Source organism: Juglans microcarpa x Juglans regia, chromosome 7D (assembly GCF_004785595.1).
Source record: "Juglans microcarpa x Juglans regia isolate MS1-56 chromosome 7D, Jm3101_v1.0, whole genome shotgun sequence".
In the NCBI taxonomy this organism is placed as follows: domain Eukaryota; kingdom Viridiplantae; phylum Streptophyta; class Magnoliopsida; order Fagales; family Juglandaceae; genus Juglans; species Juglans microcarpa x Juglans regia.
This window is the reverse complement of record NC_054606.1, coordinates 5,910,769-5,918,639: the sequence shown is the minus strand read 5'-3', so window position 1 is coordinate 5,918,639 and position 7,871 is coordinate 5,910,769. Positions and strand designations below refer to the sequence as shown.

The window sequence follows — 7,871 nt, the reverse complement described above, 5'->3', positions numbered from 1 at the left end:
TCTGCTTACTGAGTTGTTGATAACTCACACATTATTTACAAATATTTTTTAAATAATTTTGATGGTTTAGCTGGAGAACAAGAGTAGAAAGTTTTAGTAAGGTGTGATGATCGTAGTGGAATAAGTGTCTGAGGGTACAAGTGCTTATTTGAGAGTCGTAGTTAGTAAATTGATTTACTTTCAGTTATTTTGATTTGATGAGTTAAGGATATTTTTTAGTCTTTGGGGTGTTTTTAATTTATGTTATTGAGAATTTCTTTGTTGTTCCTATGATGGAACATAGAAATTTGGGTTGAGTAAATGAATTAATATTTTATGGAGTTTTCTAGATTTTATAGTTATGATATTGAAGTTGATATTAAGTAATAAGAGCTAACTCTCCGGATCTTCGAGATCGGGGCTTTACATGTCAAGCGTGCAGCTGGAACAAAAGGTTGCTTAATGGGGAAACCTGTAACTTGCAAACAAGTCAAATAAAACAACTTTCTAGAGGTAAGACTTCCATTCTTGGAAACTTGGGGTTTGGTCATATCTTATTTCTTACTTAGGTTAGGTTTGAGGGTGGGTGTGAATGTGTTGGGATCGTCCATCTTAGATTACTTGGAAATTTGTCTCTTTTGTGTTAATTAAATATCACACCTCAAAAGATTCAGCTATTTTTCTTTAATAGAAAAAAATTAAATCTTTTTGTGTTAGAATTATAATTAGTCTTGGGTAGTAGATGTTGAATAATAAAAAAAATACTCCTGAGCTTACCAAACAAAATGTTTTGCTTCTCTTTGTTATGACAAGTTTGGATGAGATGTCTGATCTTGGCACTTGATAATTGAGATTCTTACGTGCTATATACTGATGATACCATGGATATATATATATATATATATATATATATATATATTCCTCAAGTCGCTCCTGATCTACAAGACAAGAAGGAATTCCCAGCAATCAAATTTGGATCACCAGTCCCCGAATATCCGCTGATAGTTCGGGCCCCTAATTCACCAACTGCTTCATCAAGAGGAAAAGCTACCAGCTCATCCTCAAAGAAATCTTCTAAGTCTGCTAAAGATAATATCCTCAACAGACTTGGCAAAAAAGATTTAATAAAATTGTTGGAGTAACAACTGTCTAAGTCTTCGAGTGATAATTTTGAAAACGATGAGAATTCAGAAGCATCCTCAGAGGCTTCGTACAGTAATATATTTGGTTATGATTCAGAAGGCATTCCAAAGCTGGAAGATGATTGACTACTACTTGAGTTCAAAAAAGACCGACCATAGTCCTCTTTGAGATAATTGTCAGTTTGTGCTTAAAGAAGCCGCCCACAGAGACAGCTGGAAGACACAGAGACGATCGAATGCTAATTTGTCATCTTGCGCTCAAAGCAGCCGCCCACGAGGACAGTTGGAGAGACACAATGATGATACCATGAGCCCCGTGACTAAACAGTTCTCACTGTTCACTCACGGATTGATTTACTGTTTTACTTTAATAATTGTAAACAGGAACTCCTTATGCTATAAAAGGAGGGCCTTGTTCTGAGCTAAGGCAGAACTCAAATCAGAACTCACTCGAGAGAAAACCTCTGACCCTCTCTACCTTGTTCTTGAGTCTCCTTATTTACCCTAATTTCTGTAAGTGCAAATCTGCACTACCTTGCACTTGTAATTACTTTAAGCTTGTTAATTCTAATAAAGCTTATATGTTTATTACAATTAATTTTGCATATTCATACATGCATATGGCCGGTTTAACCGCCTGTTTATTTTGTGCTTGCATAATTTAATTATTGTGCAATATATCTTGTTTCTTCCATTCTCTTCTTTCTCTCCTTCTTCAGTCAGCTTCGGCGTTTCCTTCTTTCTGCTGTTTTGGTATCAGAGCGAGGACAGCTGGAGAGATACAATGATGATACCATAAGCCCCGTGACTAAACAGTTCTCACTGTTCACTCACGGATTGATTTACTGTTTTACTTTAATAATTGTAAACAGGAACTCCTTATGCTATAAAAGGAGGGCCTTGTTCTGAGCTAAGGCAGAACTCAAATCAGAACTCACTCGAGAGAAAACCTCTGACCCTCTCTACCTTGTTCTTGAGTCTCCTTATTTATCCTAATTTCTGTAAGTGCAAATCTGCACTACCTTACACTTGTAATTACTTTAAGCTTGTTAATTCTAATAAAGCTTATATATTTATTACAATTAATTTTGCATATTCATACATGCATATGGCCGGTTTAACCGCCTGTTTATTTTGTGCTTGCATAATTTAATTATTGTGCAATATATCTTGTTTCTTCCATTCCCTTCTTTCTCTCATTCTTCAGTCAGCTTCGGCTTTTCCTTCTTTCCGTTGTTTTGGTATCAGAGCCAATCTGGTATCTGATTGTTGTGAATTGTTTCTTCCAATCCCTTCCTTCTCTCCTTCTTCAGTCAGCTTCGGCTTTTCCTTCTTTCCGCTGTTGGTAACCTTATATGTGATGCTAGATATATAACTATAGTAACCTTGTATGTGATGCTATGCTGCCTTTCTCTTGCTTTTCACTGATATCTATATAGTGACCTTGTATGTGATGCTACCTGCTTCTCTCTCTCTCTCTCTCTCTCTCTCTCTCTCTCTCTCTATGTATTTCCATATTGGGTTTGGAAACAGGAGGAATTTTTCTTTGACCATTTGACTTGCATTTTCTGCCCCTAACATCTCCAAAAAGTATGAATAGCATTGTTGGAAGATTTATCAATAACATGAGCCTCTTTTTGACATTATTTAATGTGTTGGAAGGTCTTCAATCAACCCTCTTTAAATATTTCCTCAGCCTATTTGATGCATAAAAATATCATAGTCTACACATGAGCAAGGACTTTAGTCATCCTTTCCAAGGTTTACCTTTGGGAGTTTGTCATTGTTTCTCCAAAATTGTAACACCCGAGCCTAGCGCCAAGTTTTTTTTTTATACTTTCGGGTTAAGTATATGAAAAAGCCAGGGGAAATTTTTCGAATATTATTTTATGGGAGTAGATTTTTTTTTTTTTTTAAACAAGTTGGATTTTTTTATTTGAATTTGAGTCGGAGCCTATGATTCATGGAAAAAGTCCAAGACCGTGTTACCTTCTTTTTTTACGTACTACCCGTTTCACGTTCGTTTGTTTTTCCTCTCCATGCACGCCACTTTCCCTCAACTAGGGTTACACTTGAATTAGTTTTTCTCCACAGCACGCATGTCTCCCTCACTTTTCTAGGGTTTTCGTATCACCTATATAAATTTACACTTTTATCTCATATCTTTGGGAAAACCAGCCACAAGAATCACTCAGCCTCTCCTAGTCTGACGCCCATCCCTCCACCCTAAACGACCATCACCCAGGGCCCAAAGCCTCACCGTGCACCACCACCTCTCTCACAGTCTCAGCCGCAGCAACAAGCCATTTCCGTGAGAACGTCCCGCTCTTAGGCGGAGTTCAGCAACCGCGGCAACCATTGCACCACGTCTAGCCACCATCACCTACTCACTGCCTAACCTCTTCCCCTCCGTAGCCACTTCTTCTCCTCACTATGAGACCTTCCCCTCAGTGCAACCGTGCAACACCCCCAACCACTGGCCAAGCCCGTAACGCACACTGTTTTTTTTTTCGTGACGCCGCTGCCCTGCCACATGAAGTCGTAGGCAGCAACTCCTCCGTGCAAACAACGCACCACCCTCCAGCCCGTCCTCACCACCACGGAAAGCCAACCATTGTCGCCAAACCATTGAAGGAAGAACACCCACGGTATACTCTATTTTTGACCTCCGAAACAGAGGAAGTTGCTTTCCCCATCGTGTGCAACCAACCTGCCACCCTACGCTGCCAACCTCCTCCTCGACATCTCCGCCGCACAGGGAGCTTCGTTGGGCGCTGCACTCCATCCAAATCAGTCGCTCTCCTCTCGGTAAGCCTCCGCCGAACTCACCCACTCTCATCGCCGTCTCTTTCTGTCTCTCTCTCTCATTAGTTGGTCTCTCTCTCTAACTAGTGTTCTACTGCCGCCCCCAGCTGTGCCGCCGGGACAAACACCTTCCTCTCCGCACCGCACGCAGCTCCTCCTTTCTCGGTGAATATCTCGTGCCCCTGCCTCGCCAACTGTTGCACTACGTAGCACATTTTTCTTATACTAAGTGGCTACGTGATTATAGTTTTGCATAATATTTTGGTATAAAATTACAATATTATCCTTTTTATTAGATGGTTTTAGTTGGGAGTTTTGTTTATATTAAATCTGTTTTATGTGGTTTTTGTGGGAAATATAAAATATTGTACAAAGAATACATAGGATTCTTAAATTGTACTTAGCATATTATTTTTACAGTAGGTGTGAAATCTTATGTTGAACATTTTAATTATGATTACGGAAAATCACTTAAGCATTTTAACATGTTATTAAGTAAAGATTTATTTTAAGTGTAAACAATATTGGTGTAATGTTATTTTTACACTTTAGATATGATTTAGTCTATCAAAAAATAGTTATGGTTTATTTTAAAATATTTTGGGATAATTATATTATCTAGTATAAAACTTGATAGTTGGTTTTCAATAATAAATAGGTCAGACTTTTAAATGTTTTGGTCAAAGTTATTAAATCAATATTGATGATTTTAGAAAGTGATGATTCATAATTTGAGATTATGAAATTTTAGATTTTGAGGAATTAAATAGATTATTTTAGAAGCTTAGGATTAAATATTGAAATATGTGATCAATTGGAAATTTATGAGAATTATTTGATTATTTTATAGGTGATGATTGTTAATTGTTCGGTATTTTTGAGAAAAATTCTGAAAAGGCTAAGAAGTCCAGATAAGTGCGGTTCTTATGCTAGACTTTGCATTAAAATAAAATGAGCTAAGGTTGACTTTTTGGAAAATATACATATTTGGTTATGAAAAGAAATTTGAACTACTTTAGTTATTCGTTCTGGATTACTCATGAGATTCTGTTTAAGAAGAAAGTATTTTCTATCATTACTGGTGTAGACATGAGCTTATTTTTTGACATTTTGTTTCTGAACTTTGCAAAAGAGAGCGAATATGAAATTTTGTTCATAAATTATGTTTTTGTAGTCTGATTTTATTTTGTTCTGAAGATTTTCTGTACTCTGATATGATCTGATGTGATTTCTGAAAAACCTCTGACATAACATTCTGTTTCTGTTTCTGTTCTGTTTTGACCTTACCACGGGTGTAAAACTGTGGTCTTTGTTTGGGTTGGTACCAATTTTTCTGTTTCTGGTGCACCTACTTTGGAAACAAAGTGGTTTTCTGCGTGGACTTTCCTATGTGCACACTCGAGGCTTCGAGAATGAATAAGGGGAAGATTCACATTCTGTTTCTGCTCGGTTAGCTACCGGGGTTTGCACAACCCTACCACGGGGGTTAAACATAGTATTTGTTCTTATATGATAAGATAAGATGTGATGTGATGTTTATGCTATGCCAAAGGGATTTTGATTATGAATATTTTCAAACTTTCGCTCTGATATTTTTGATAACATGCTTTGACGCTGCATTTTGAAAACAATATTCTGATTCTGCATTCTGAAAGAAAATATTTTGTTCTGCATCCTGAACTCTGTAAATATTCATGTTTACACACTAATATATGTCCTCTGCTTACTGAGTTGTTGATAACTCACCCCTCATCTCCACATATTTTTCAGATAATTTTGATAGTTTAGCTGAAGAACAAGAGTAGGAAGTTTTAGTAAGGTATGATAATAGTAGTGGAATAAGTGACTGAGGGTACAATTGCTTATTTGAGAGTCGTAGTTAGTAAACTGATTTATTTTTCGGGTATTTTGATTTAATGAGTTAAGGATATTTTCAAGTTTTTGGAGAATTTCTAATTTATGTTATTGAGAATTTCTTTATTGTCCCCATGGAGGAACTTAGATATTTAGATTGATTAAATGGATTAATATTTTATGAAATTTTCTGGATTTTATAGTTATGTTATTTAAGTTGATATTAGGTATTAAGAGCTAACTCTCCAGACCTCCGGGAACGGGACGTTACAAAAATGGTTATAAGATGGAATTGGATTGAGGCGATTGTTATCATTGAGAGATATCTAACATTCAATAGATAGGCATACCCTTTGTAATGTAATTTATTTATGAGATGAGTGAGTACCATTGGACTTTCATTTCTTCCAGCTGGCTTTGTAGAGATGATGTCTATTAAAATGTGGCTTGAATTGTTTTTGAATGTGTTTGTCATTTCAGTATCAATTGCCTTAATCCAATTATTATTTGGCAGCACTTACTTGCATCTTTTCTGTCCCGTGATGAAGCTTTCAAGCTCATAAATGATGGATGGTTGAATCATAGTAATGGTGCCAAAGGAGCTACAGAATAGCTGGTGTTGAATGATAACTTTGTTTATGGTGACTATGTCAGTTTGTGAAGTTCCTTTTGGTTTGAGTGTAGCCTCTCATTATTTTGGGGTTGAAATTGTTTACTGAAAAAAATAATTTCATTCAAGTAATATTCTTAAGTTTTGATTGATGTGGATTTATTTTTGTGCATTCTTAACTGGTTCATCTGTTAGATCTATTGCTAGACCATAGAATCTTATTTTTTTTTCCTTGCTTGAAGATTGCCTTCTCACTTACACTATATTCTTTTTCAGTATCCATTTCCAAATTTGCTTATAGTCACTAATTGTTTCTTTAATACACATATCTTTGGTTTGCAGAAGTCATTGTTTTGTGTGAGTTCATTCCGGTACTTCATCTTTCAATACTGTTTTTCAAGCTTATTTTTACAGCTTTCCCATTGTGTTTTGATACGGAAATGTATTTTTTTTCCTTTCAAAAAGTTTTATTATTAGAAACTACATATGTTGCGCTTTTCATCTTCTTTTCTAGTCATGGACGCCTCTATGAGTACTCAAACACAAGTAAATTAATTTCCTCTTTGTTTTTAGTTTTGATTGCTCAACATATTACTGATGATCTGCTAGTATGGTGTGCAATCTATATATAGATATCTTGTTCAACTTCTTTACTTAGCTAAGACATTATTGGTGTGCAATCTATCATTGCAACTCGAGAAGATTATGGTGGATCAGTTTTAGTGCAATTTTTTTTTATATTTTTTGAAAAATCTTTTTCGGCGAGTAAAATTTGCCAGAAATATTTTTTTTGTCCAATACAATATTTGTGGTGATTAGTGATTGCTGCAAAATATGTTTTTCGGCAATTTTACCTCGCCGGTAATGACTTCAAGTAGAACAATATTTGTGGCGAACTTGATAGTATTTGTGATGCTACCACACCAATGCAATATGATTTTCCCAACGATTTTAATGGAATCCGAATGCACAATTGCGGCGATTTTTACCACAAATATTGCGGCGATTTTAACCACTTGTTGTGATGAAAAGTGCCGCTGCAAATGGGCCATTTTCTTGTAGTGAACTGAGCATCATGGCTACTGTCAACATAGGTTTGAACGTGGAGGATTGCAAGGCATTAACGACGTAAGCGAGAAACAATGTGATACACCAACCACACACATCGCTGACCATGGAAGTTGAGGAAGCCAAGCGGCCAATTTCTGAGTTGAGGATGTTGAGCTCATTAAGCAAGCTGGTGATGACAATGAAAGAAGTCACGGAATTCATGGCCACCATGATTGAAACGTCAGGTCCTACTTTCTGCTTAAAACGTGTAATAAGTTGTATGTGTTTGATGGCCAAACCTCCAAATGCCAAGGCAGCCAAAAAACTTGCAATACCTATTGCCATGGTCTTTTTTCCAATTTTCTTAAGAAGGCAGACTTCTATCTGCACTCCTAATACAAAAAGGTGAAGCATGAATCCCAACTCTGCAA

At 36.4% G+C, this 7,871-nt stretch overlaps 1 long non-coding RNA gene across 1 annotated transcript; it reads left to right on the top strand.

Moving 5' to 3' along the window:
- Positions 1–456: 456 nt before the first annotated feature.
- Positions 457–6,458, top strand: LOC121239007. The gene is made up of 2 exons (XR_005935219.1): positions 457–492; positions 6,295–6,458. It is a non-coding gene; the product is annotated as an uncharacterized LOC121239007 (long non-coding RNA).
- The last annotated feature ends 1,413 nt before the right edge of the window (positions 6,459–7,871 follow it).